This window comes from Alosa sapidissima, chromosome 3, assembly GCF_018492685.1.
Source record: "Alosa sapidissima isolate fAloSap1 chromosome 3, fAloSap1.pri, whole genome shotgun sequence".
NCBI lineage: Eukaryota > Metazoa > Chordata > Actinopteri > Clupeiformes > Clupeidae > Alosa > Alosa sapidissima.
Window position 1 is genome coordinate 8,213,365 of NC_055959.1, and position 27,882 is coordinate 8,241,246.

Consider the following 27,882-nt stretch of genomic DNA (forward strand, 5'->3'; position numbering starts at 1 on the left):
AAATTGCCAGACATTATGCAAGTTAGCATCCATAGTATACATCCATAGTCTAACATAAATCTTTGGTGTACTCAACATTCTTTGCTGGAGGTGCAACATGATTTATAAAATGATACAAAATGTTAGAGCTCCCTCTTGTGGTCATGATAATCCCTCTCACAAATAATAATGTATTTCTTCCCCCTAGCCATGTTTACTATACAGCTCAAAGTACAGAATGTAAGTGATTTTCCATTTGATCAATAGGTTTCTTCTGTCTGGAAATGATACAGACTCATGTCAAAATATGTTAAGGCACTATGTACACATATTTATATTTTACCATGCACCACAGTACATATATTTATTCATTTATTTTATCAGATTTGATTTTCATGAAAAGTGCCATGTCCAAAAGTACTCTGAAATCACTCTGGTCTTTAGCTCCTTCCATAGATTGTTGATTGCATTCAGGTCTTGACGCTGGGTGGGCGACTGTTGATATTGTTTTCTGTTAACCATCTCTTTCTTGGTTTGGCTGTATGTTTCATTTGAATCATTGCCTTGTATCAAGGCCCTGCTGCTTATTTGGCCATGTTTCTCAGCAGACTGCCTATATAGACATAAAAAGGTAGAAATAGTTTTAAAATTGGGCAGGGGTGTGAATAATTTTGACTGTAACAACTTTTAAATGGTTCATTGTTTGTTGTTTAGCAAATGAACCGTATACATATACATACTAGGGCTGTTAATCGATTAAAAAAAAAAATCTAATTAATTACATACTCTGTGATTATTTAATCTAAATTAATCGCATATATAATTTTTGCTGTGAAAGTATTTTAAATATTTAAATTCAAATGAATCATTGAATAATCAGCATTAGTGACATTAAAGTTCAAAGACTCTTTTATTATTATTTTCACTGTTCATTTCAGGCCATAGATATAACCTAGGGGACACAATGAAAATAAATTAACACTCCCCTCAATGTCAACACTTATTTCTTTGCATTGATGTGCGACTATAGAGTTGATGAACTCTGGTGATATGCAAATTCCTTGCTGCAGACATTGCAGAGGACTTTATTTTCAACACTTTATTTTTTATCAACACCATCAGGCCGTTTTTTAAAAGTAAATGTTCCAATCAATGATCCAGGCAGCACATTTTCTTCTCTCTCCTTCATTTTACAGTCTATTTTTTACTGACTAAAACGGTACGGTCAAAGGTCATATGGAATCGATTAATCTGCACTAATTTTTAATCAGTTATTTTTTCTCAAATTAATTAATCGAAATGAATCAGTTATTTTGACAGCCCTAATACATACATACTTGTGTTGTTTTTAACACATCTCCATGTCCAGATAGGGACAACACAGTTTGCGTTGTTTCTAACATATTGCTTTTGTTATCGTTTTAAGAGTGTCCACAGTATGTGTTGAAAATAACACAACTTGTGTTGTTTTTAACGCGTCTCTATGTCCAGATAGGGACAACACAATTTGTGTTGTTTCTAACACATTCGGTTAAGAGTGCACTCTTTACCGTAAAGACATTGGTTGATTTTGGAAACATTATGTTATGTTATGACTGAAGAGTGTTTGCAACTCAGGCCACCCGTGACTCCCACACGGACATTGATTTGTATGCCTCCTCCGTTCTGGACTGTATCGACTCCAACATCAACAGTGTCACCACCCTCAAACGGATTATGACTTTCCCTAATCAGAAGCCATGGATGAACAGTGAGATCAGACTTCTGCTGAAGGCACGAGACATCGCATTCAGATTAGGTAATGCTCAAGCCTATAGCTCATCCAGGGCTAACCTGAAAAGGTGCCTCCAAACTAATCACCAAACTCAGTGAACTGGGCACCAATACCTCCCTCTGTGACTGGATTCTGACTTCCTAACCAACAGACCTCAGTCTGTAAGGTTAGATAACCGCACATCCTCAACCATCACCCTGAACACCGGCCTACCACAGGGATGTGTGCTGAGCCCTCTCCTTTACTCCCTCTTCACCTAAGACTGCACACCTGTACTGTAATATGATTGTCACTTGGAGGAGACTTGTAGATAACTAACGTTAGCATAGTTAGCTAACCGCTGCTAACCTGCTAGCATCGTCACGTCAGGCTGTGCACAGTAGTGTAACATTTATTCACCATAAATTAATAAAGTTGAGTGGTTCTGCAATGTAGACTATGTTTCCGTTTTTTTGCAGTACCATGTCCCTTACATGACATGGCCCATCCTTGTAACATGCATGCAGCAAACCTAGATATGAATGTGATTTCAGCCAGAGTTTCAACATTTCTTTCAAGAAGACACGTAGCTTCTAAACCACAAAGACCCGTAATGAGGGATCTGGAATGTTGGTTACCTAGCAACCAAGACGCTGTCTATTGAAAAGGGAACTATTTTTTGGTGCGTAAGAACGATGTCGAAATTAACATTTTTAAACAATAACGGGATGTTTTCAGATTATTTAGTTTGTGGTAGTATTGTTGTATAAAAGCAATATAATATATTCTCGTGATCGTGGGATTGGTCATGGATATTCCCACGGCTGTTGTTGCCTGCGCCACTCGGCCTCCAGCCTCGTGGCTACGGCCGAACAACACCCGTGGGAATATCCATGACCAACCCCACTCTCACTCGTGCTACATTGCTTAAGTATATATAGGGCTCTATTTTGCACACCAGCGCAATTGACTTTGTATACTCGCGCTTTTGTCTTTCCTATTTTGCAGTCAGCGCATATTGGAATTTTCCCTCCACAGGTACATGTGCGCCCACGGGGGCTTTTCAGCGAAAAGAGGGGGCGTGTTCCGGTGTTATACGGTAACTGGCTTTCATGTTAACTGGCTGGACTGTTTACTTTGCCTCTGGAGTTAACATAACTGCCCCCTTCTTTTGCAGATGTGTTCAGCTGATGATTTAGCCTCTGATACCTGGCCGCAGATTCGTCTGTTTAACTGCAGTTCAAATAGAAATGTTTGTGATGCTCCACTTTGTTGTTTAATAAAGCTTTACAACACGATGTGTCGGCGTTGGAAGTGTCAGGTTGTCTGTAGTAGGCTACATGCGCTGGACCCGAATATGCTACCAAATAAATAAAAGTAAATAAACTCCACGTGGGTCTCGAACCACTACTAAATTAAACTGCTTGCATGATAACCTGACATTTACCTGCTTGTGCCACTAACCAAGCTGACACAGCCTAGAGAAATTGGCCATACTTATTTACTAGGCCTACAAGTAAAATAGGTCACCTAGTATGTTGTTGTGTTTGTAGCAGGTTAACACAGTGGATCATGGTAACTGGCTACTGTGTTTATCTTGCTGCATTGCCCAAGCCATTTAGACCTTCAAAGTATAGCCTAGGCTTAATGGTTTTTACGTTTCACTGACTGCTGGTCAGGCTGCCCACGGCCACGTAGTCTATCTTCAGCCTAAATTGAGGAAGCATTGCTTGTCTAAAAATGTATACATTTAACCCTTTCGTGCCCGTGCCGAACATTCCATTTTTGGTGCTGGATGACCTCCTTACACAAAAAAACTTATTTCTTGAGTATATTACATACCATCAATGGGATATACAGACCATCAGAAGGATCAGTTCTATCAAATGGTGTAAAATACCTATGGTAATGTTGATATAGTAATGAACAGTCTTTGAAAATCCTCTCCAGATGTATACCGAAATTCGTTAAAATTTCATTTCATTCACATAAAAAATCATTTTCATCATATTTCTATACAAGATAGAGAAAAATATAGAGTGTATGACATGTTCAGCAAGTTGTGGGCTATTTAACAAAAAAGACTGAATTGGAATATCATTAATCTTTCAAAAGTTATGATAAATTTAGTGATCAGTGTAAAAAAATGCAGGAAACGGGATTTAGAATGTTGAAAGAATTCACATTCTCTCTCTCACCAAAAACATAAAGACGCTGAGGAAGACGCTGTGCGTCGAACCGTCAGTTATTTGCACCAAATAAAGCAAAGTACCCCGTGCTCCGGTTCTTCCTGGGTCTAGTCTTTAGAGTTTTGCTGTTTTCCCTCAAGGCTAAAAGTCAAAAACACATAATCTGTCCCCTATATTAAAGACTTTTGAATCAAGAATGAACCAAGAACACATACTCATAAACAACATATTTTCTGAAAGCCTATGATCTCTCGATGTATACATTTTGACTTGTCCCAACTTCTTTTAGTTACATTACTTTGTTAAAGTAATTGAAATAGTTACACTACTAGCCTATTACATTTTAGATAGGGTAAGTTGTAATAGTAACACATTACATTTTTTGACAAACATACCATACAGTACATCACTGAGCATCGTTTCTTTAAAAGGTTTCTTGTGGCCTTTTCCTGCCCAGTTGAAAAGGCTAGCCAGGTTGTTGGTGAGGCCATTCTGCAGCATCCGCCTTACGGTCACTTCAGCAGTGTGCCCACCAACAAGAGTAAATGTAAAGATCTGACAAGACATAATGAACCAACAAACAAACAGATGAAAAGAAACATTGCATGAATAATTATGTACCATATTAGCGAACTCATCTGTGTCACATAATGAGTAATGTGTTCCTTTTGTTTTCAAGGATTATTTCTACAATTACTGTGAGTGGTGTAGTGGATGGCTGGAAAGAAGAGGTATGTTCATAATAATTTAAATTGATGTAATGTAAGTTAAAGTTTTTTGGTAGTGCTCATTTAAGTACCATTTTCTGCTTCTCGAGCGGGTTTTCCTTGATGAGAGCTTCTGCCTGTTCAAACTCCTCCATTGTGTTGAGAGGCAGTTTGATGTTTGACGGGGAAGCTTCAGGGGTTGCCTGCCTCACCGTCTCTCTCCTTAGGGCCCTCTAATGTCACTCCCCAGCTTGCTGATTTCCTCTTTCATTTGTCTGTTTTCGTCCAGCACTTGCGACAACAGCTGGATCACTTTTGTTAATCCAATATCTGTCAATTTAAGTTACTTAATATTAGAAATATGTTTATTTTTATTCGTCAGTTAAACAGACGAATCTGCGGCCAGGTATCGGAGGCCAAATCATCAGCTGAACACACCTGCAAGAGAAGGGGGCGGTTACGTTAACTCCAGAGGCAAAGTAAACAGTCCAGCCAGTTAACATGAAAGCCAGTTACCGTACATCACAGGCGCAAACGGTCCCTGTTGATATTTTGCAGTTTCAGAAAAAAATTCCGCCACAGACCAGGAACCTCCTGGTCTAAAGTCAGTGGCGCGAATTCAGATGCTATTTTAAGGGCACATAGCCTACATGGCCACAAGCCTGCAGAAATTAATTCTATGCACACCGATCTACAGACACCCTGTGCACAGATGGAAACATTCAAAGCCTTGATAATATTTGTCCGTTTCCCGGCTTTGTTCGTGCATTGGTCAACTAAAAATTTAGTAGCCTATATAGTACATCTACATGCAATATCTTTACAACAACAACGCCTAATTACGACCTATTAATTTGGACAACTTTATACAGCCCTATAAAGGCTAAAGCTACCTTTAGTTTTGTTCCAATTTACCGTTGTGTACGGCTTTAAACATTGTGTGCGCTTTAACATCAGCCTATAAGCATTACTCCAGCTGCGCTAAGGTTTTTGTAGACTTTACCACTGGCCACTAGGGGGTAGTATCTTATTAAGACAGGTTACCTTACCAGCTCAGTTAGGAGTCGGTCAGCATTACAGACGTTCCTGTTACAGAGGTTGAATATTAAACTGTGAACATAATTTATGTAAGTCCACTGTCATTCTTTATTACTATTTTGTTGCTGTCAAGGTTGGTTAAGTTCCTACTGATATTTATGTTAGACATGTGCATGTAGGAAATACTGATAGCTTATGTTGCTATTTTGTGTATTGCTTAGGGTTGGGTATCGTTTGGGTTTTATCCGATACCGGTGCTAAATCGATACTTTTAAAACGGTGCCGGTGCCAAAACGGTGCCTGAACCGGTACTTTGTTTTTAAAATGTTTTAAATTAAAATGGTCTAAAGCATGAATTGCTTTTTTTTTATTGATAAGACAAATTTGAACATGAAATTGAACTGTTAAATTCAATTTCCTATCAATATCACATTGCTCCTACGAATAATACATTTAAATGTTAAAACAGCTTGCCATGCATGCACACACAATGGTAAGCTCTGCTTTCAAGTTTACCCAGTGTAGGCGGTTTGCCATAAGGTATGTTAAAACCGCTTGCCATAGAACTGCCAGATCATGGACAACTGCATTTGCAAGCAAGCTAATCTAACAGGGACTCTACTTTCCAGTTAATTCAGTGTGTTCCCAAATGCTTCAAGAAATGTCATGTCTTAATCCATAACACATAATAGTTTTGAACATGTTAGGCTACATGTCGGTGTTGAAGTGTTTAGATTCCCAGCGCTAGCCTAGTAGGCATTTTAACAGCAACTATGGCTATGCGCTAACACCAGTCAGCTGAGTTTAATTAGCAATAACGTATGGAGATGTTTTCGTAGCCTCTGACAGCTCAGTGACATCAGGTATGTAACCTACATATTTATGTTTTTGCCAGCTAACTTTTAACATGATCTTCATATTCATTGTGATGCTATATGGGCCTCATGCACATGAAATATTAATATCATGCTGATAACATTTCAAATAAATGCCAGTTAGCGCATTAGCAAGGATATTGTGTAACGTATAGGATGTTGTTTCATAGCCTTTTGCTTGTGTGTAGTTAGGCCCACTGCTAGATTTTGACAGGAGCTCGCGATATCGCTTTAAAGTAAGCTACTTGGGCTCACGCAAGCTGTCACTGTCCACTCGCCTATGTGGTGCACCCCTCTGGTTTATACATCCAGTGTTTGTGTTAGCTAACTGTATCTGAATGTGTTGCTATCAGAGCAAGACAGAGATGGCGCATGACATGCAGTGATGCCTCGTATAAAAAATAAATTAAAAAATGCTATTTAAGCACCGAAATGAGGCACCGAAATCCACGTTGTTATTCGATGCAGTTACTACCGTTTGCGTCGGCACCGGTGCCATATTAGAACCGTGTTTCGGTGCCCAACCCTAGTATTGCTGCAGGGCTTCTTCATCTTTGTCATTAAACAAGTAATCTGACATCGAGGAGTGTATTTCTTCATGAAGAAGCCATGGTTGTCGTTAAATGTTCTGTTCCTGGCTGCGCTTTCAAAACCCGAGATGTGTCTGAAGCACTCGCCATTGCTCTGTTGACGAATCACGGACTTGTCCATCAGAACCCGCCGTCCCAAGCCTCAACCCCACAGGGCCCAAAACTTGATCGGCCTAAAGTCGACGTTGGCGTAATGGTAGAGGAATGGAACGTGTTCATCCGTCGCTGGGATGTCTTTCGCACCGGCTCGGGCATAGGAGCTGCCCAGGCCCCTTTCCAGTTATTTCAGTGCGCTGGTCCTGAACTTGGAGATAGCCTGTTGAAAGCCAATCCCAAAATCGCGTCCGGACCCCTAGTGGATCTGACCACTGCTATGCGTTCACTAGCTGTCATCCCAGTTGCCACATGTGTCCTGCGCACCGAGCTGCTTCAGTTACACCAGGAACGAGATGAAGCATTCCGTGCCTTCACTGCTAGAGTGCGAGGAAAAGCAGAGACATGCGCCTACAGCGCAGTATGCGAGTGTGGCAAGGATGTGGACTATACCGGCCACATTATCCGTGATGTTCTACTCAACGGTATTTATGATTCAGACATACGCCGTGAAACACTGGGGATACCTGACATTCTGACAAAAGCAATAAACAATGTAATTGCAGTTGTTGAAAACAAGGAAATGGCCCGCAATGCTTTTCCTTCATCCACTCTGTCAGCCATGTCATCATTCCAGCGCCTAAAGAAAAACCCGCAGACAAGCCCCGCCCCGACCCCAGCCCCTGCCCCAGCAGACAGGGCTAAACAAGCCTCATGCCCGGACTGTAAAAGCACCTTTAAGGTCTTCACAGAGGGTTCTCGCGGATGGAATACCAAGCCTCACCAGATTTGCATCGATTGCTATAGGGCCCGCCGACAGAAGCGGCGGCGACAGCCATTAATCAACAGTCAGCAGGCTGCCTTGGAGTCAGAGCCGATCTCCCAGATTTCAGTGGTTCAATTCAGAGCACGCCTTGGCCGACACTGCGGGGGCCGTCGCCACGCTCAGATTACACACAGCACTGTCAATAATCCCACACCCATCAGGCTTGAGCACCACATTTTCTCCAGGGGTGAATGGAGGCAGGCCAAGCTAAAAGACCACCCCTGAGTCTTAATCACCATCTCGGTTGACAGGTCAGTCAGGCCGAGGGACAGCATCAGCAACCAAGGCTCGGACAATGAGGTGACCATATCCGCTATTGCAGACACTGGCGCACAATCTGATCTGTGGTCTCTGGAGGAGTTCCTCGCCTGTGGATTCTCACGTGCCGACCTGCGCCCCGTCAATCTCAGCCTGTCGGCCGCCAATCGTTCCCCCATAGCCATTGAGGGAGCTTTCTTCGCTAAGCTCTCGACAGCCCCCAGCGATATAGGTGTGGTGTCCTGCCGCTCATTGGTGTACGTGAGCAGCTCAGTTCGGGCGATGTACCTCTTCTATGAGTCATTGCTTGACCTCGGCCTCTTACCTAAGGACTTCCCATCAAGTAACAGTGGAGGAGGGCCCAGTGGGCATGGCCCTGGCACCCGAGACACACCGGAAAAGCCTTTGTCTGTGAATTCAATGAGGTCCACCAATAGTGGCTGCAAAGACCAAAATAATCCCCATGACACTCAGTGCTCATGCCCCCAGCGTACAGTCCCTCCACCACGGCCTCAGGCATTACCGTTCCCCTGCACTCCGGAGAACAACATCTTACCACCTTTATCACGCCCTTTGGCCGCTGGCGCTACACCAGGGCGCCACAGGGTTTCTTATCATCTGGGGACGGCTACAACCGCCGTTTCGACGCTGTCCTCTCAGACTTCGAGCGCAAAGAACGTTGTGTGGATGACACTATCCATTATGACACTGACCTTGTACAACACTGGTGGAGGACCATCGACTTCCTGACACATGTCGGCCGTTCAGGTATTGTGTTAAACCCAGATAAGTTTCAATTTGCGGAATGGCGCCATTCAAGCCATTCCTCAGCCCACGCTGCAAATTTTCATGGTCCTCTGAACTGGAGGAAGCCTTCCAAACGTCCAAGCGAGCCATAATCGGAGCCATCCGTGAGGGCATGGAGATCTACGATATGCGGAAGCGCACCTGCCTCCGCCCTTACTGGTCCAGGCGTGGTATTGGCTACTTCCTGCTCCAGCAACATTGTAGCTGCATTTCAGGCATACCGGACTGCTGCTCTGGAGGATGGAGGATCACCCTCGCCGGTTCACAGTTCCTATCCTCGGCGGAGCAACACTACGCGGCCGTCGAAGGAGAGGCCCTGGCAGTGGCCTGGAGCCTGGAGCGAATGCGCTATTTCACACAAGGATGTGACAACCTCGTCGTGGTCACTGCCATAAACCCCTTGTGAAGATCTTTGACCGGACGCTAGATGAGATTACAAACTCACGCCTGTTCAGACTCAAGCAGCGTACCCTCCCCTGGCGCTTTGACATTGTGTACCTGCCTGGCGTTAGCAACCATGCCGCTGATGCTACTTCGAGACACCCCTCCATCTCGGGCTCTGCAAACGGCCTCTCACTGGGATCGCCAAGCATACCTGACGCTGTAGAATCAGCACTTATGGCGTCCATCCGTGACAATGCACAAGCACTTGGAGCCATATCATGGTCCCTTCTAGCACAAGAGACGGCAGCTGACACATGCCTTGGCCACCTTCTGTACCTGATCGAGCACGAGGGTAGGGTTGACGTCAATGACCCTGTCCTGGCGAGTCTGACTCCAGTCTGTGAGTCCATCTATGCACAAGATGGCGTGCTCCTGTATCGTGATCGTGTCATAGTTCCGCCGTCCCTTCGTGACAGAATCCTTCGGCACCTCCATGCTGCCCACCAAGGAACCTCTGCGATGGAGCAGCGGGCCCAGGACATCCGAGCCACCAGCCACCGTCCACCCCATTCGAGGCGGTGTTTGCTGACTTCTTTGATTACGGAGGCTGCCACTACCTAGTTATCGGGGAACGACTCTCAGGCTGGGTGGAGGTCCTAAGCTCCACAGCAGGCTCCGATCTAGGGGGCTCAGCTGGCTTGGTTCACCACCTCCGCACGTTCTTCGACACCTTTGGCGTGCCAGAGGAGCTTTCAAGCGACGGTGGTCCAGAGTTCAAAGCTAGCCATACAGAGGACTTCCTCCGCCTATGGCACGTCAGTCATCGCGTGTCCTCTGTCGGTTTCCCACAATCGAATGGGAGAGCGGAAGTTGCAGTGAAGACTGCTAAGCGCCTTCTGATGTCCAACACTGGCCCAACTAGCAGTCTTGATCATGACCGCTTTTTGCGTGCCATGTTACAGTTGCGCAACACACCTGACTCCGACTGCAACCTCTCACCGGCACAGATTATATTCGGCCCTCCCCTTCGAGATTCATTTCTGTTCGTCAACAGACTAGAAAAATTCTCAAACCCTCACATCCGGCCGCTCTGGCGCCAAGCATGGCCGGCAAAGGAGGATGCCCTTCGGACCCGGATATCCCGCACCACTGAGTCTTTGAGGACTCACTCAAGACCACTCCGCCCATTGGCACTTGGTGAGAAGGTATCAAGTCCACACAAGTGGGACAGGTCCGGGGTGGTGGTGGAGTCGCTAGGTCATGATCAGTATCGGATTAAGGTTGACGGGTCGGGACGCTTAACTTTGCGTAACCGACGATTCCTTCGCGGCTACACGCCGGCTACCCCATATGACCAGCAGCGGCCGGCTGTGCTGTTGCCACCTCCCACGACCTTGGCACGCCAGCCCCCGCCTGTCCACCCGGAGCCAGTGATGCCCCAGGGAATCATCCCACGAGCAGCAGATGGGCCCCATGACACAGCTTTAAACGCCTCCCCGCCCGTGCCATCTGGTGAGTCAACCACTTGTCTCAGGGACCGAGCTCACCTTGTTCCGACAGGCGTCACCCCGGATGCATTGCTGCCGTCGCTGACCCGACTTGCACAGCTGAGCCGCACAAGGAAGCCACCCAAACGCTACGAACCCGAGTCGGGCCATTGGATACAGGACTGAGTCTGTTAACCTATACCCATTCATAGCTTTCCGGACTGGGGGGGATGCAGAGTTTACCACTGGCCACTAGGGGGTAGTATCTCATTAAGACAGGTTACCTTACCAGCTCAGTTAGGAGTCGGCCATATTGTTGTTGCCAGCATTACAGACGTTCCTGTTACAGAGGTTGAATATTAAGCTGTGAACATAATTCATGTAAGTCCACTGTCATTCTTTATTACTATTTTGTTGCTGTCAAGGTTGGTTAAGTTCCTACAGATATTTATGTTAGACATGTGCATGTAGGAATTACTGATTGTAGCTTATGTTGCTATTTTGTATATTGCTGCAGGGCTTCTTCATCTTTGTCATTAAACAAGTAATCTGACATCGAGGTCTGTATTTCTTCAGTTTTGACAAGCACCACAAATTTGCCTACCTTGTTGTAGCCCATCTGAAATAACTCCAAAACTTTGCTATGTTCCCTCCATCCTTTCGTTGTTTTCAAAAAACTTTTTATATCCATGGTGGCCTTGAAGTCTTGAGTTTGTGAATTCGCTTAAACAAGCTTATTATGTGCTGTTAACCAGCAAAAGAAAGCAGCAAGTAGTCTTCGCTACAATTTCTGTAGTTGCTGCATCCATTCATTGTTATTCTCTCTCCTGCTCAAACAAAAGTTGTGCGTGCATTAAGTTGATGATAACGTGTTTACAAACTCTACTTTACACAAAATAAATATTGTAAATAGCCCACTGTCATGCAGTTAATGGGATATTGTGCAGAGTTGGAAAGTTAGGTCAACTTAGAAAGTGTTTCTAGTTGCCTGTTGGTAAGGTACAGCCATAGCTTACACCTGGAGGAGCGCTTCCTTGGGCGCCTGTGTTGTGAACACATTTCCACGAATCACGGATGTGTTGATGACATAAATTAGGAAATATTAGAGGACTTAATGAGACGAACTGCATGCTGATTCCATTTAACCCAAATGCCCCAGCAGCAGCACGGGAGAGGAGAGCTTATCTGACAGATCTGCATTGTCTATAGTGAGGTAATGTTATATTACATTGCAAAAATATCACCATGCATTCATAAGCTCGTGATTCAGTCAGAGTGATCTCAAAACATCGGAAAGTGACATTTCTGTATTACATTTTGTCAAGAGGAAAAATCAATAACAAACTGTTCACAACTGACTAGCACTGTGAACCGTTCCTGGTTGCGCCTGGCAAATCCGCCATCATAATAGCAATCCGCTATGGAACAAGCGTGCCTGTTGTTAAAGGAAATGTGAGGTGACGCTCTGATTGGTTTATTGCACGTTACGACCAAACAAGGAAGTTTATTGTCACATGCATATAGTTACTGGAAGTAACCCAAACGTAATGCAAATATAATACTAAAACACAACTTAGAACTAGGACCTTAGAACTTAGAACCTACTTATGTACTCGTCCCACTAACGAGTTTGCTTATTTGTTTCCCCGATCATCGCGGTAAAGTGCAAACACACCAGCACAAGACGGCTCTAGATAGGGCTAAGCTCCGCTCTGGTAAGGTTAAATGGCGGATCATTCACGAGACGATTTTGAGATGCAGATTCCCAAATGAACGCATATCCACAGATTTTGTTTGAGTGGTGAAATACATTCACACCGCTGACATTATATTGAGGAAAAAGTATAGCCAACCAAGCTCAAGTAGCTAGTGTAGCCAGACGGACCTTACGTAGGCCTAAATTAGGACTTTAAAAAATATCGGCGCAAATTATCGGCCAGAATTCTGTTATCGGACCGATAATAATATTTTCATTTTTTCACTTATCGGCCAATAATATATCGGCCGCCGATATATCGTGCATCCCTAATTAAGGGACCCTGGGCCTGGGCCCAGTAGGCCCGTGCAGTAATCCATCCCTGTATGTATGATGTATGTGAGTGATGACAGTGAAGATGTGTATGTGGGCGGGAGGGGAGTGGAGCAGTGACTGTGTGTGTGTGTGTGGGTAGGTGGGGACAGTGTGCTGTAAGTATGTAGAGGATGTGTGTTGGAGAAGATCCTGAAGACAATGTGCTGTGGGGGGGGGGGGGGGGGGGGGGCAGTGTGCAGCAAGTATGTAGAGGAGGCTTACTGTAGCAAGCAGTGTGCTGTATGTATGTGAAGTGATGACAGTGATGATGTAAGTGTGTGTGTTTTTTGTGTGTGTGTTGGGGATGGGGGTGGGGGGGGGGGGGGCAGAAGGGCTAGGCAATCAAGGACATGGGTAGATGGAGGAGAAATCAAAAATAATAAACTAGACTGCATTTCCGGCGGGAACTGCGAAAGTGTGCTTGCCCTGGTCCGGTCACCAACGTGAGCAGACAGTGACATACGCTATGCTGAACCTGGCTTGATCCAAGCATTCTAACAGTGCCTTTCAGTGTTGGAGCAGTGGCAATACCTCAAAAGCTCTATTCAACTATTGCCTTGCGGGGTGAATGCGGTTCGTTGGCTTTTACCTGTGGCCTGCCTTCGAATTTAGCTTCTATGACTAAAATCAAATCAATAAAATAAAACAACAGCAGTGATTGGCTGCAAAAATAAATAATGTCACGCGTCTTGCACCTCTCAAACTGGGCTATCAGGTAACCTAGAGAAAAATTTGAAATTATGAAATATGACTAAGGCATTAAAATGCTGCTTGTTTGTCAGGATATTTTTTCACTGATTTATTTTAGAAATATGAGCTATGAGTGTGAATGTTATATATTCCATCCCCTAATTCTGTTTTACTGGTTTATTTGACAAATAATCTATATGGATTTGCTCTATAAAGACCTTATGTCTGTTTGGGATTGTTTTGAGAGCCTATTGATGTATCTCAGAATAAAGGAATGTCCACAACATTAGTGATGGGGGTTTTTTTTGTGTGTGAATGTATTTTACTTAACTCATTGAATGTAGCTGGATACTCATGAACGCATGTCTCTAATAGCCACAATAGGAGTCATTTTAGCAACACCGTATTTTGTGTGGCCCATAACGACCCAGTGGATCATGAAAATGTGCCAAAATTCACATTCCTTGCATGTTGTTGGTACATTAATCCCATTCAGATTGCCACTTATCTGAGATGTAAGAGTTCAGTATAGGTTTAAGGTCTGGGGCAGGCATTTGACATTCTGTGACTTTTTCATTGAGGGCTTGCTTAGCAGCACTGTCTGCTTTCTCATTTCCCCTCAGACCAACATGGCCTGGGACCCAGCAAAAAACTACACTCAAGTTCTGGTTCTTTAGATGTTCTAGTTGATCAAGCTCAGCTTTGGTTGTACTTTTTGCGTGACATTAAAGCCTACTGGAAAGATTTTTAATTGCAATTTAATTGAATGCAATTTACTTTTACGATTAAATAAAATTAATTTATCCCTCTCACCCATAGTTTTCTATTTATTTACAAATGTACATAGGCCTACTGTAATTACATTTATACATAGTTATTCTACTGATCTTTATACTATTCATCCTGCACATAAACTTATTCTTACTACTCTTATAATGTTGTTTCTGTACTACAATGACACTGTTTCCACACTGCACATAGCTGTATGTTATGTACATATCTGTTATATATTTGTCATATTGAATATCCATATTTATTCTGTTTTATTATATTCTGTTAATACACTGCATATATCTGTATTATTATTTCTACTATTATAATGTTACTACTACATACATTATTCTACTTATTGTATGAGATAACTGCTAATACACTGCACATATTTATATTTAATTCATATTACTCTAAACCACCTTCTGTAAATCAACTGTATACTACTGTCTACATTGCACTATATTTCTTGACCTGTCTCTGTATATTTCATCACCTTTCTATACTTTGCATCACATTGTATGCATACTGTAGCTACATGAATCACAGCTAAGATCCTTGGTTGCTATGAAGGCCAGTCGTTCTAAATGGATGGTTGCTATGGCCAAAGGCCAGTTATCTCTGCCGTTGTCAAGCGGGCATATCCTAACTTTATCCTATTTTAAAGGAACTGTATGTAAGAAATGTATTTCAATTAATCATAAAATGGCCCTGATATGTCACTAGGCATTAAGAAATCATGTTCATTTCAAATACTTATATCACTGACAACAGTAGTACAGCCAGGACATTGTCATTTAAAAAGTGAAGTTGCAGCCCTCAACTGATGTTGATGTTGTGTTTTGTCATGTCATGTTGTGTTTTGGCCTGATGCGCCACCCTCCACCTATCTACTAATCACAAAGTCAGTAGTGTTTCGGCATCCGGGTTGGCAACCTTGAGTCAGGGGGGAGGGGATACACCGCTCTAGTAATTTGAAAGTGATTGCAGTACCAGTTTTGACCACAATATTACATATGGTTCCTTTAAACATCTCTATTTTACTTAGCCTACTTCCATACAGTGACTCCTATTAAGAAGTGGCCACTTCATTCGCGCTTACCGTGATTCACACAGCAACATTATTAAATGAATCTGTCACCATATGCCTATGCCAACGTTTGCAAAGAGGATAATCTTTTAATTTGATTCCCAATGAAACGTTACATTTAATGTACATGTAAACAATGAGTAAGCTAGTTTTGGTTGTTGTTGGTGGTGTTACTGCATCCCTTAGTTATGCCTACAATGCAAAATTGTTCCCTCGTGATTGTTAGACGCATTTCAAAACATCGCGACGTGAAATGCCACAACAAAACATTGCTTGTGAATCGGTCTTATTAGGAGTCCTCGCTTAAGCTGTCACAGACTCAGGCGCTACTTTTAGGGCTAAAATGCTTCCTGAATTACTCTTAGTAAAAAAAAATAGGAGTCCTAAAGTTACAAGTGACGAAGTTACGAGTACAAGCATCTCATATCAAATGACCATGGCATTACGCTAAGCAACATAAATCTCATAACGTTACAGCAACAAAGATTGTGCTCCGCCTTAACAATCTTTGACAGCAACATCTCCTCCTATGACCTACATTAGCTAGCTAGCTTCTAGCCACACAAGAAATGAATGATGTTAAAATATCTGCTTAGCATTCTAATAACAGAAGGGGCACATTTATGTGGACCACTACAACATGACTCATTATGTCTGTAACGTTAACTGTATAAATCACTTACTTTCATAAAGGAAGCACACCATCCAGCACATACACATGGAAACCGATATTTTAGGTACTTGGCCACGAACTCAAAACATGTCTCTCTGAAGCTCTGTTTTAGAATCTTTGCTCTGAAGTCTGTCCCCGTTGCTAAGCAACATCAAATAAACGAAATGACAGTCTTTTCAAGGTATTAAAAGTGTACGTGTGCTTCCGAATGGATGTGTGTGGTTTGCAATTAGAATAAACAAGAAATAACATTTCCAACAATAGTAGGCTACACTAGTGAAATGTAATACAAAGTTGCCACCTAGCGTCCAGATGTAGGCTATTTAACATTAACGTGACATTGCTTGTTTATTCTTTCGTCAACTCCATGCTTTTAGGAAAACAATCTTTTTATCATGATGGTGAATAACTACTCATCATGAGATGTACAGTATTTCGTAATATCTTTATTCTAATTATGTTTCCCATTGTAATCGTGCAATTTGTATTGCTTTGCATGGACATGCACTGGTGTGCGTTCATGAATGATAGAAGGATGGTGCGTGCACCTGCCAATATGACTGTTGACATGCGCTCCTAAAATAGCATATGAACAACTCGCCATTGACTTCTGACCAGGTTTAGGTGGTGTAAGATAGCGATTTTTAGACAACGCGCCAGGCCCCTCCCTAGGTTGTTAATTGCCACACCCCTGGGCGCAATGTTTAAAAAATAAACGTGCAAAATACCGAATTAAACTTTGCGCGGGTGGAAAACGAACTTTAGCCATGCGTAATACAGCCCCTAGCCCAGGGGTCTCAAACTCAAATGAGCTGGGGGCCAATTCTGCCAACGTTATCTGATTGGAGGGCCGGCTATTTTCTGAAAATGCAATGTTCTTTTTTTTCAAATACCACACAAAACTGCAAACAAAGTGCAAGTGTTTTTATCTAGTTTTAGACACCTGTGCTAGCAACCTTAGCTTATAAATAAAATAATGATAAAATAAATATTAATACAAATTATAAAATAAATGAAAAACATAAAAACAGGTATGTGTGTGTGTTTCACACCAAATAAAAATATTTCCTCTCATAACTTTTTTAAACCTGGCAAACTAGGCATCAGGGTTAAGAAAGCAACACCATTGGATTTTTATATCAAAATTTCAAAAGGCCATTGCTTGAAAGTGGTCAGAGATAAAGTCCTACTGTAAATGTAAAAATCTTTGAGTAAAACAAAAGTCTAAGAAGGGGGTACATTTACCCATCTAATTTGTCACTGGATGGCAAGCACCTCAAATTATGCACCTTTCACTAAATACTGGATGAACATATTTAAGCAGGTTTACTTTCCTTTTTTCATATTACCCACATAACAAATTAACAGGAAAACACCTAAGATGTATACCAACACCTAAGATGTTGTGGTTTAGTAATAGATTACTACAAAATAGGCCTACAATAAAGTATTCTGGTCAAACAGTTCCTGTCGCGGGTAATCTGCAGTACCCAGAAGTTCGCATCATATTGCGGGTGACTTTGTAGTTCTTTAGAGCCCTATTTCTACTAGCCCTGCTGTCTGTACCACATCAATTACGGACACTATCATCACGATTACCACTGCAACCTCCAAGCTATGTTGGGCAGAGGGTCAGACGCACCATGACTATCACTGTCATAGACGATCGATCATAATCTCCAAAAGGATATTCTCCTTCAGAATTAGAATAGGTGAATAACAAAGCTTACTTAAAACTTCATCACACGTGAACGTTTTTCAACATTTGGTGTAGGCCTATTTCTGCTTAATTTCTGCTTCAATTTCTGCAACACTATGGCATGCATCGCTTCCGCGTCATTACAAATGCACGTCTTTGTGTTTCTCGCGTGTAATACAAGTATTTCCTGAAAACTTTGCGCAGCGATTTTGGGTTTGAACCAGCTCTGGATGTCTTGCACATAGTGGAGCAGAGTAGGCCTACAAATGAGATTTGTCACCGTACCTGGATCTATCGTCTATTTTAATCAGTATCGTTGTTTGTCGCAATTAATAGCCTCAAGGGCCGGATTACATTATTATTTTGTCATACGTCGCGGGCCGGAATTGGGCAGGACGCGGGCCGGATTTGGCCCGCGGGCCGGGTGTTTGAGACCCCTGCCCTAGCCCATACTCTTTTGATACCTTGAGGGAAATTTGGTCTCTGCATTTATCCCAATCCGTGAATTAGTGAAACACACTCAGCACACAGTGAACACACAGTGAGGTGAAGCACACACTAATCCCGGCGCAGTGAGCTGCCTGCAACAACAGCAGCGTTTGGGGATGTTTCACAGAGAACAGAGAGAGAGAGAGACTTTTTAGGTCTGATTTCTCTTTGGAAGGGCGTTTCCATAGCAACGCCGAGGCAACGCTTTTTCCCCTCTCTGTGTGTTTTTAATTAGCTTGCGGGCTGCCAGCGGTGGGGGTGATCAGGGGGATGAGAGTGGAGAACAGGAGCAAGCCGTTCTTTTTAAGGTCATGAGCAAGCCCGGCTCACTCTTCAACAATCCCCTTTTCCTATGTCTTCATAACCAATTTGCTGAGCCTCCATTGTTAGAAAAGACAAAGAGACAATACTTTGTCACCTTGAGGATTTGTTTAAAACATGGAATGATAAAGTGAAATCAAATGCAGTTCCAACAGAGCATTAGAACATCGATAAGAAAGAAATAAACACACCTGGGAACTGTGTTTTCATAAAGAGCACAGTGGCTCTGAAAGCATTCTTGTTTCTTCCATGTGTTGACAGCAGGGGGCGCAATTTAATTGTGTGAATTCGGAGCTTTTGGCTCCTGCCTAACAAAAACAAACAAAAAACATGATTACAGGTTGTGCACAGCAACACAGAAGTGCACACATACATGGCCTACATACTATATATATATATAGGCTACACACAGCAACTAGCAATGTGCATCCTGTTATAACAGGGACTTAGATGAACTAACAACTTATGCTTCACATATAACCATGACGTTTCGGGCCCACTCAAGCCCTTCATCAGACGTTTGAGTGGGCCCGAAACGTCACGGTAATTAAACTATAACTTGGGAGCATATACTGGTGTTGCCGACTTTTTTTCCCCTCTCTCTCATCGTAAGTGTTTTGTCCAGCACCCAGGATTAGATCGGGATGTGCGTGCGTTTTTTCCTCTTTATACTCACATATAACCAACAACATCAAAATAAATCCAACACAACAGAACTCCAATAGCAGAAGCCTATGCCCACAGGCTGTGCCCCCTTCGTGTACCTACATCGAAGGTTCATCCTTCCAACTCAGAAAAAATCATGGAGCCTCCATCCTCGGCTCCAGCTCACTCAATAAGCTGCTGTTGTGTATGGCTGGTGTGAATTTAGTTAGCGAGCGAGTGGGCGCATGGCAGATGAGAAAGCAGTCCGCGTGGGGGCGTATGGCACAGGTACATGGGCTCTCAGAAGCAGCGTGCTAGTGGGCCAGCGCTGCCCACCCTGTGGCCTTCCACGACCCCTGTACTTCCTGTCAGAAGGATGCCAGCCTCTCACTACCAGCTTGCGCTCAGTGCAGCTCTCTGTTTCAGTATGTTAACATGTGAGACATTCTTGTGACCAAATGCACATATTATTGCATCAACAATATACAGCGTATATCTATATACATCCACTGTTCGGGAATTGGTGTGACCAATGCTGTAATACTTGGTTGTTAAGTAAATGTTGCCTTAATACAGTTGCCTTAAAAATGAATGATCCACAAAAAAAAAGAATTATATGGGATATGGCCCATGATGCAAATGCACAGTCAATGATTCAGTTTCTTTTTATGATATGGTGCTGCTATGGGCAAGATACACTAGACTTTAGCTGCTGTTTGGGTCTATTCTTACAACAAAACAAGGGGAGATGGCAGATAAAAATCAATATTAGACTCCTGAGGCAGGTTTCTCTGTCTTCGTCAGGGGGCTGTGGCACGAATACAGGGACGGGAAGCCACTTTCAATGCTATTTTCTGTTGCTATGACCCACTACAGGAAAAGAAACAAACCAATGTAACCAACCTGGCAGTGACAGTTTTTACTAAGGGGTGTGAGTGTGAGTTTGTGCGCACTATGCAGCTTGTGTGTGAAACACAAGTTGTACAGACACACAAGTGACAAAAAAAAAAAAAAGATGCATGCATGCAAATCGAACAGCTCAGAGCACACAGAAACTGTGAAGCCTAAGAGGCTGTCACGGGTCCAGTGACACAGAAGGGGTGTGTGATATAGCGGGTTGTAAGGGTAAAGCCAAAAAGATCAACTGTCTGTCGTTGTGTTTTGGAGAAGTGCGGAGAGTTGTGTGTTATGTAAATGGCTGGTCATGCGTTCAGTGGTGTAGGATCTATCTATCCACCACACCTTGCTCAGAAGTGCGGCACTCAAATAGCATATTCATCTGCAGTGTTATGTAACCATGAATGTGTATTATGTTGTTTGAGTATGTGTGTGTTTGTAGATATTTCTGATTATGCCTTCTCTCTCTCTCCCTCTCTCTCTCTGTGTCTTCATGGTCAGTCTTACATCACCCTGTCTTCACAACCACTCCATACAGTTGATACCCAGGTCAAACCCATGCTGGGTACTGCATGCAGTCCACCTCATGCAGAAACAAATCCCCATGCCACTGTAATAAACTGCACAAACAAAACTGCACACACAAGAGACAGTAGCATCCACAAAGTCAGCAGCATACTGTGTAAATATGTCCACGTCCATTCCAAAGTTCAAGTTTCCCCATGTGTTGTGGATGCTAGCCTCCTCCCTCGCAGCATGGCCCTGTAGTATACTGTGCGCATAGTGGATGCTTTTCAGCTGTCCTTGCCTCCTACTTGTTTGTGCGTCATAGAATAGCAATGAAAGTATCTTTGCTCAATGCAGTCTGTGAGCCGGGCTGCACAATATAAAAAGGAATTTATATAACAAAGCTAAAGAAACCAGACAGGACAGATCACTTATGAGAGACAGCAGTGGAAAAATACTGGACCTGGCAAATGTCTTCTTAGTGAAGCTATTGCCAGCCCTTCTCTTCCACTGCTTTACCTTATGTATATTTAAATAATGGCAACTTTGCTTTCATCCATCTTGGATAATACTGGGCAATACATGTCAAAGTCACAAACCATTATCTCATCATTACAGGCAGAAGCATGCCTGAAGGCTGGGGTTGATATTCAGGACATTTACCTCATATGCAAAATAGAAGATAATTTTCAATCTCTAGGTTAGTGTAATGATGCCACGTTCCCCATGTGGGACTTTACAGAATTAATTGATTTCTAGTATACCGTCCGCATTATTTGATTGATTATATGATTTCTAGTTGTACTGTCCCCATTAGTCACTCTTCTGTATGAAATAGCCTATTTCACTATTGTGTTCCTGGTGTTAGCCTACATGTAATCTTCTTGTAGACCTACTTTTTGCTAGGAGATGAGCATAGAAAGAGGTTAGGTGAATACAATTATCATAGTCCAGGAAATGCAGTTCTTTTTGTGTAAGATTTGTCAGATTTGATATTCTTCGTTTGACGAAGACGTCACCATCTCAGGAAGCTCCTCCGATGTCCACTTAATTTGTTTCTTGTTTTAATTTTGGAAATTTGCCTGCCTCTCGTAGGCGTTCCTGACTACAACTGACAGCTGTTGACAGTTGGCCTTTGCTAATTTGACAACCCAAATAGGAGGACGCGCTAGTCCATTATTAATACGCTATTCTAGAATTAATCGTTCAAAACATAAACGAAAATTCCAAGAGATTCCGCCCCGTAACTCATTTTTTTTCATGGGTTTTACGGGTTAGAGTAATGTTGTCAAATAAGCCATCACTTCAATTCATCGTGTTTCCTTACTCTCTGACAACATATGGTGATCATTTTTGGAATGGTTACAGTTTATTTTCCATTATTTCCTACATACTGGACCTTTAAGACGAACACCTGTTCTTTGTTGCGTGTTTGTAGAATATTCTGCATGAAGTGAAAGCCGGGGTGCGTTATCTGTTGAAATCCCCCTCTCAGAGTGATTCCGAATTATTCAGCGAACAATTTGTATCAAAGCAGATTACGTTCAACATAATCTAACAGATATTCCTCACACTGCTTAGTAGCCTAGATAGTTTAGGTGATAGATATTTAAATCGTACTTGGTAGCCTAGGCTACTCAGAGATTGAGATACAGCAAACTACCACTCTCCGATGCTCCGAAAAGGTGATAGTGGGGAGGGAGGAGTTTTGATCATCACATGTCAGACTGCCTGTGTTTGGCGCTGCTCTCGCTCTCCCACTCCCTGATGTTCCGGTGACGGACGCACTTGCGCGGTGACGGAAGGCACAATTCGTGGCACTGTGCTGAAGTGAAGAGAGAGCTGTGCTGTTCTAACGTCCCGTCCGTTAGTGTCCAGTCTGGCAGACTTTTTTTTTTCATTTTACAAACTACAAGTTTTAATACTTCCGTGTTCAAAATGGCTGACCAAGCGCAGACAAACAGCGATGGAGAGGAGAGGAGCGTACCCAGAGGGTTTGCTCGACAAGGTGCGCTGAGACAGAAGAATGTTCACGAAGTGAAGGACCATAAGTTTATTGCCCGTTTCTTCAAGCAGCCGACCTTCTGCAGCCACTGCACGGACTTCATCTGGTGAGCAACAGCTAGTTCTGATAAGATGCGTCTCTCTTTGAGCCTGTGCAGCACTTCGCCAGAGCTAACCGATCATACAAATTCCTGCAAACAGGTGGAAAACTCATCGCTTTAAAGTACAGGAATGTACATGTCATTAAATGTTAACCACACTGCATCGTCCTTGCGCACTAGGCTTAGAGCTAGAAAAGTGTAGCCTACTTCATAACGTGGATTTATCCCGTGATTTTCGCAATTTTGTGTCTTTAGATGTTAGATTTTATTGCGGAATTAAATGAACACATTATCATCAAAAATAACACAAAAGGAAACAAGGACTCTGCTCTAGTAGTGTCTGATGTAATTTGTAAAAATTTGAACTTCTATCAAAGGCACACTGTAAAACATTTCCGTGTTTTGTTGCAGGGGATTCGGGAAACAGGGATTCCAGTGTCAAGGTAAGCATTTGTGTGCAAAAGTGGCCTGATTGTTCTTTCCCATTCCGCCATCTGTACCACCCCGTTAGTCAAGACAAACCAATCAACAAGGGGAACCTGGTCAGAGATTTCTTTTGTACAATCAACATGCCGCAACTTGTAGCCTGTCATTTGTGTTGGCTGTAACTATTGTATTTAACATAGGCCTACTACGCGACCCTGACAACATTTGTATCCTAAACTTAGAATTGTATGAAAGTGACTTTTTCTGTTTTGTGAACATGTCACAAATGCATGATCTCGTTATACCACATAGATATTAATTTGCGGAATGGTAGCCTATGCGCTTCCGCGGCTGATAACACCATCGGTAATGCAAGTGAATTTGAATTAATATTTTCATAGGTAGTGACAGGTAATGAATGTGATTAAAAGCAATAATGCAATCTAGAGAGGTTATCGTTACAATGATCACACAGCACATGGTGCAGTGGGCATCATTAATACATTGTATTCATATAATAGAATTAAGACTGCGTTAACCGAGGGTTTGTTGTCCTCAATATGTGTTTGTCTGATGGGTGCCTTGAAATCCTTTGCATTGCAAATCTGTATCTTAATGAAGCAATACTGAAGTTATTCTGCCGCCCCTATGGAAATCATCATCTGCTTAGATGTGCCAGAGATATTGGATACAAAATAATGACCCCTGCTTGTCACTGTATTGTTAATCACCTACTGTAAGCTGTAGAAGCTGTCACCATTTGAATCTCAATTGGCTGTTGGCTGTGTTGGATGAAGTCATGGCTGAATGATGTGATTTGCTGCATATGATATGGGATGAAGCAGTTTTTTTTTTTCTGAGACTATAAGGTAGAGCAGCGTGTTGATGAAACCAAGGATGTGGGTTAGTTCCATGTTCTGTTCAACTCCTATTGTAACACACACACACACACACACACATACACATACACACACACACACACATCACTTTATGGAGGCTCTCTTGCTCCTTGTTCACCAGCTAGTCACACCTCTGTGTTCTGCACTGGCCTACACTGACCCTATTTACTAATTGATGGAGTTTCCAGTGCAAACCAATAACCGCTACACTCAGGCTACACACAGAAATCATATGAGGACATACATTGTCTGACTCTACAAAGTCCACATACACACACACACACACACATTTGAAATTCAACAGAAAAGATATTTTGACCTATTGCTTGTTGTGCAAATCTTGTGTGGTTTTCTGCTTTGTGGGGCCCCTTCTCAGAATTGTATCACTGAAAAGAAGCTCAGAGACGTAGTTCATGAGGACGGCCTCAGAAGGGACTCTCTTGACTTAGGCACAGAACAAATTTCTCCAGGGGTTGATTACCTACCCACCCACATATCTAGTCATCCTCAATCCTGAAAAAACACACTCACACACACTCACACACTCACACACACTCTCTCCCTTCCTTAAATGCCCCCTCCTCCTCCCTTCCCAATCCCACCCTGCTGAAAGGAGGAAAATTGGCTTCATGAGGAGGCTACAATTACCGGTCACAGCGGGTCAATGGCACTGGCGTGTCGAGCAGTGGAGCGGTTCAGCTCTCCTCTCCTCCATTTCCCAGTGGCGGGCAGCGGGTAGCAGCCTAATTGCTGGTGCAGGGGTGAGTGCAATTGTGCAGGGAGGGCAATGGGAGGAGGGCACCGTTTACTGCGGTGTTTAAGGCTGGCAAAGTACCCCCCTCGTCCTCTACACACATTCCCCCCACCTCCAACCCCCAACCCCCTTGACCACCTCCCGAAAAAGCAAAAAACATACCATTTCAGACACCTGTTGGAGAAATAAATCCAACTGTCTGAACCACGTTGATGTCGGTGTGTATGATCCGTCAGCAGACATACTTGGCCAGTCCATAGTTTTTTCATGTCCATCTGCAACTTGTGTCTAATACCCTGCTGTTTCAACAGTTGCTGCAGCTTTACTGTTGAAAGAGGTTAGAAGTCTCCCGTGTGTGTGTGTGTGTTTGTGTTTGTGTGCCCTTTAACTGGAAGGCTGTTTGAAAAAACACTCCTTGTTTTCTTTTGAGGCTCCTTTTTCTAGGGTCTCTCTGTTGAAGTCTGGTATTGATCGGCTGTTATCTCCTGTTCCCATCCCTTCCTCATCCCTTCCTCTGAGCCAGCGGGGGAAGAGGGAATTCCTCTCCCTTGCAAGGTCAGGCCCAGGCCTGCCATGGTGCCTGCGGAGATTCTCTGGGCGTGTTGTACAGGAGCTTCTGCCTCAGAGGCTGAGAGAGCATTGTGTTATCATTCCACTGTTACGGGAGACTTGTATTACTAGAGCCATTGTCCCTGGACCCACTTGGGCATTAAGTGCCTTGATAAAAGGCGCAGCAGTGGAACTCTTCAGGCTACTGCATGCTAGCCCAGCCCATCCTTAACCACCATGCTACCACCACCCCACCGCACCACAAACCGTTCAGTACATCAATTAAAAAACATAAAACATTTCACATCAGTGATGTGTAGCCCTGTGTAGGGCATAGCCTCCTATATGGGAACCGCCAAAACCCCCATCTACCACTAGCCATTACCAGAGCTCCTGTAACATACTGTAGGTTCAGTTTTTCTGTGTTTGGGATATCTTCCAGTGAATTGTCACTGGAGCCGGAAGGTGGAATGTACCGTGCATGTGGTAGTAGCACACAGTAAGCCGTGAGAAAAACCCCTTATGGCAGCCCCCCTTCCTCTCTTCATCTCTCATCCCTCCTTTTCTCCTTCTCCCTTTCCTCACCTCTACACCCCCACCATCCCTCCATCTATGTTAGGTAACACTTTAGGGGTGTAATGAGTGTTAATGGAGCTGAGAGAGACGAATGTGCTGAAATGGGCTCATTTGGGCGCTGGTGAAACAGTTCAGCCGGTTAGCGGCCTTTCCCTCCAGGCTGCCAGGTGCGTTATCACTTGCGGATGAGCCAGATCTCTGACTGGCAGGGAGGGACTTAATAGCCCCACGTGTGCCAAGGGGAGACGATAAAAGAGTTCATGCCACCGATCGCTAATTGTCGCTGGAGGATGCGGCGGCGATAAAAGTGGAGGTGGAGGCGGTGGAGCGATCGGTGTGGATAAAGCGCAGTCGCACCGATTCACAAAGGCAGGAGATTGAGGGATGATTCAGACGAGACATGATGGATGGAGGGTCCTGCGTCAGAAAAGCAAAAAAAGATGTGTCAATTTGTGCGTGGGTGGGGAAGGGGTGAAGAGAGAGAGAGAGAAAAAGAGAGAATGAGGGTGAGGGGGAATTGAGAGATGAGCAGAGATGCAAATGCAGAAAGAGGAAGAGAGAGAGAGAGAGAGATAGAGAGAAATAAAGTGACAGAGAGAATGGGGAGGAGATGACTGGGGAGAATAGCAGTGACATGACATGACTCTCTGCTAACTGCCAGCGCCCCTAACAAGTTTTAATGTGTGTGTTCAAGCCACATACTTTAAAATGTGAAGAGTGAAGAGACAAGTACGTGTTCCCAATGACACTTCAAGCCCCAAGCAACAGCTATCAATGAAGAGCTTCTCTGCTTTTGCGTGCATTCTCACCACTTTTGAATGGGCCCATGCATAAAAATGGTCCTGTGTATGGGGAAGGATTGGGCATTTATTAGATAAGATCCCTTTATGATTGAGAGAATGGGGTCAAGTCATGTCCAGTATATGTTAGGGGAATTTTTGTAGCGTGCGTGCGTCATTAATCTGTTTCATGAATAAAACAGTGACGGCAACATGCATCATGTTTTTGCTTTCATCGCCCCTGCAGCGTATCAAATCTGAAGCTGAATCATTCAGGTGGCATATTGTGGTGAATCGCAGTATCACCACAGTTTTGCATTGACTGATAGGGAGCTGCTTGTGTATAGATCTATGTTAGTTATCCTACAGATACATGTAAATGGATTGATCCCTCCCTCTCTCTCTCTCTCTCTCTCTCTTTCTTTCTTTCTCTCTGTTTTTCAGTCGTTATCTCCTTTTCTGTCTGTATCTTATGCTTCCCCTTTTGCTCGATCTCCCTTTATCTTTGCTGTAGCGAATCCAGGCATGTGAAGGTGTGGACCCTTTGAAGGCGCTAAAAATAGCCTAAGTGTTCCATGGAGATCCAGTGAAATGGTAGAGGAGGAGGAGGAGGAGGAGGGGGGGGGGGGGGGGGGGGGGGGGCATGTGTAGGTGTGAGGGGAGAGGAGCTCTGAGCGATGCTCCTGAATGCGTAGGAAAATACATTTATATTCCAGCATGGCGGCCTGTGTGGAAGCACACACATGAAAATGAGCTTGAAGAGGCCAAGCTTCTTTTGGGAAGGAATAGCTGGATTATTCATTCGGAAACATTACTGATTGTAATGGCAGTCCCTTTTACGAGTAGGCTTGTTGGTTGAGTGCCGTGAATGTGACAGTCCCATCTGAACACCTAGAAAACAAGTGAAGCTCGAGGAAAAAGGAATGTTGTGATTTGTTTTTTTGTGTGTGTGTTT

The 27,882-nt window shown here is 43.5% G+C and overlaps 1 long non-coding RNA gene and 1 pseudogene across 2 annotated transcripts; one reads left to right on the forward strand and one right to left on the reverse strand.

Moving 5' to 3' along the window:
• Positions 1-338: 338 nt before the first annotated feature.
• LOC121704772 lies at positions 339-22,327 on the reverse strand. 2 transcript variants are annotated; one of them, XR_006030649.1, is made up of 3 exons: positions 22,254-22,327; positions 18,982-19,098; positions 339-592 (listed from the first exon to the last, which is right to left on the reverse strand). It is a non-coding gene; the product is annotated as an uncharacterized LOC121704772 (long non-coding RNA). The 2 variants fall into 2 exon arrangements; XR_006030648.1 differs by having other exon boundaries at positions 22,239-22,296.
• Positions 22,264-27,882, forward strand: part of LOC121704771 — a 144,363-nt pseudogene continuing 138,744 nt past the window's right edge.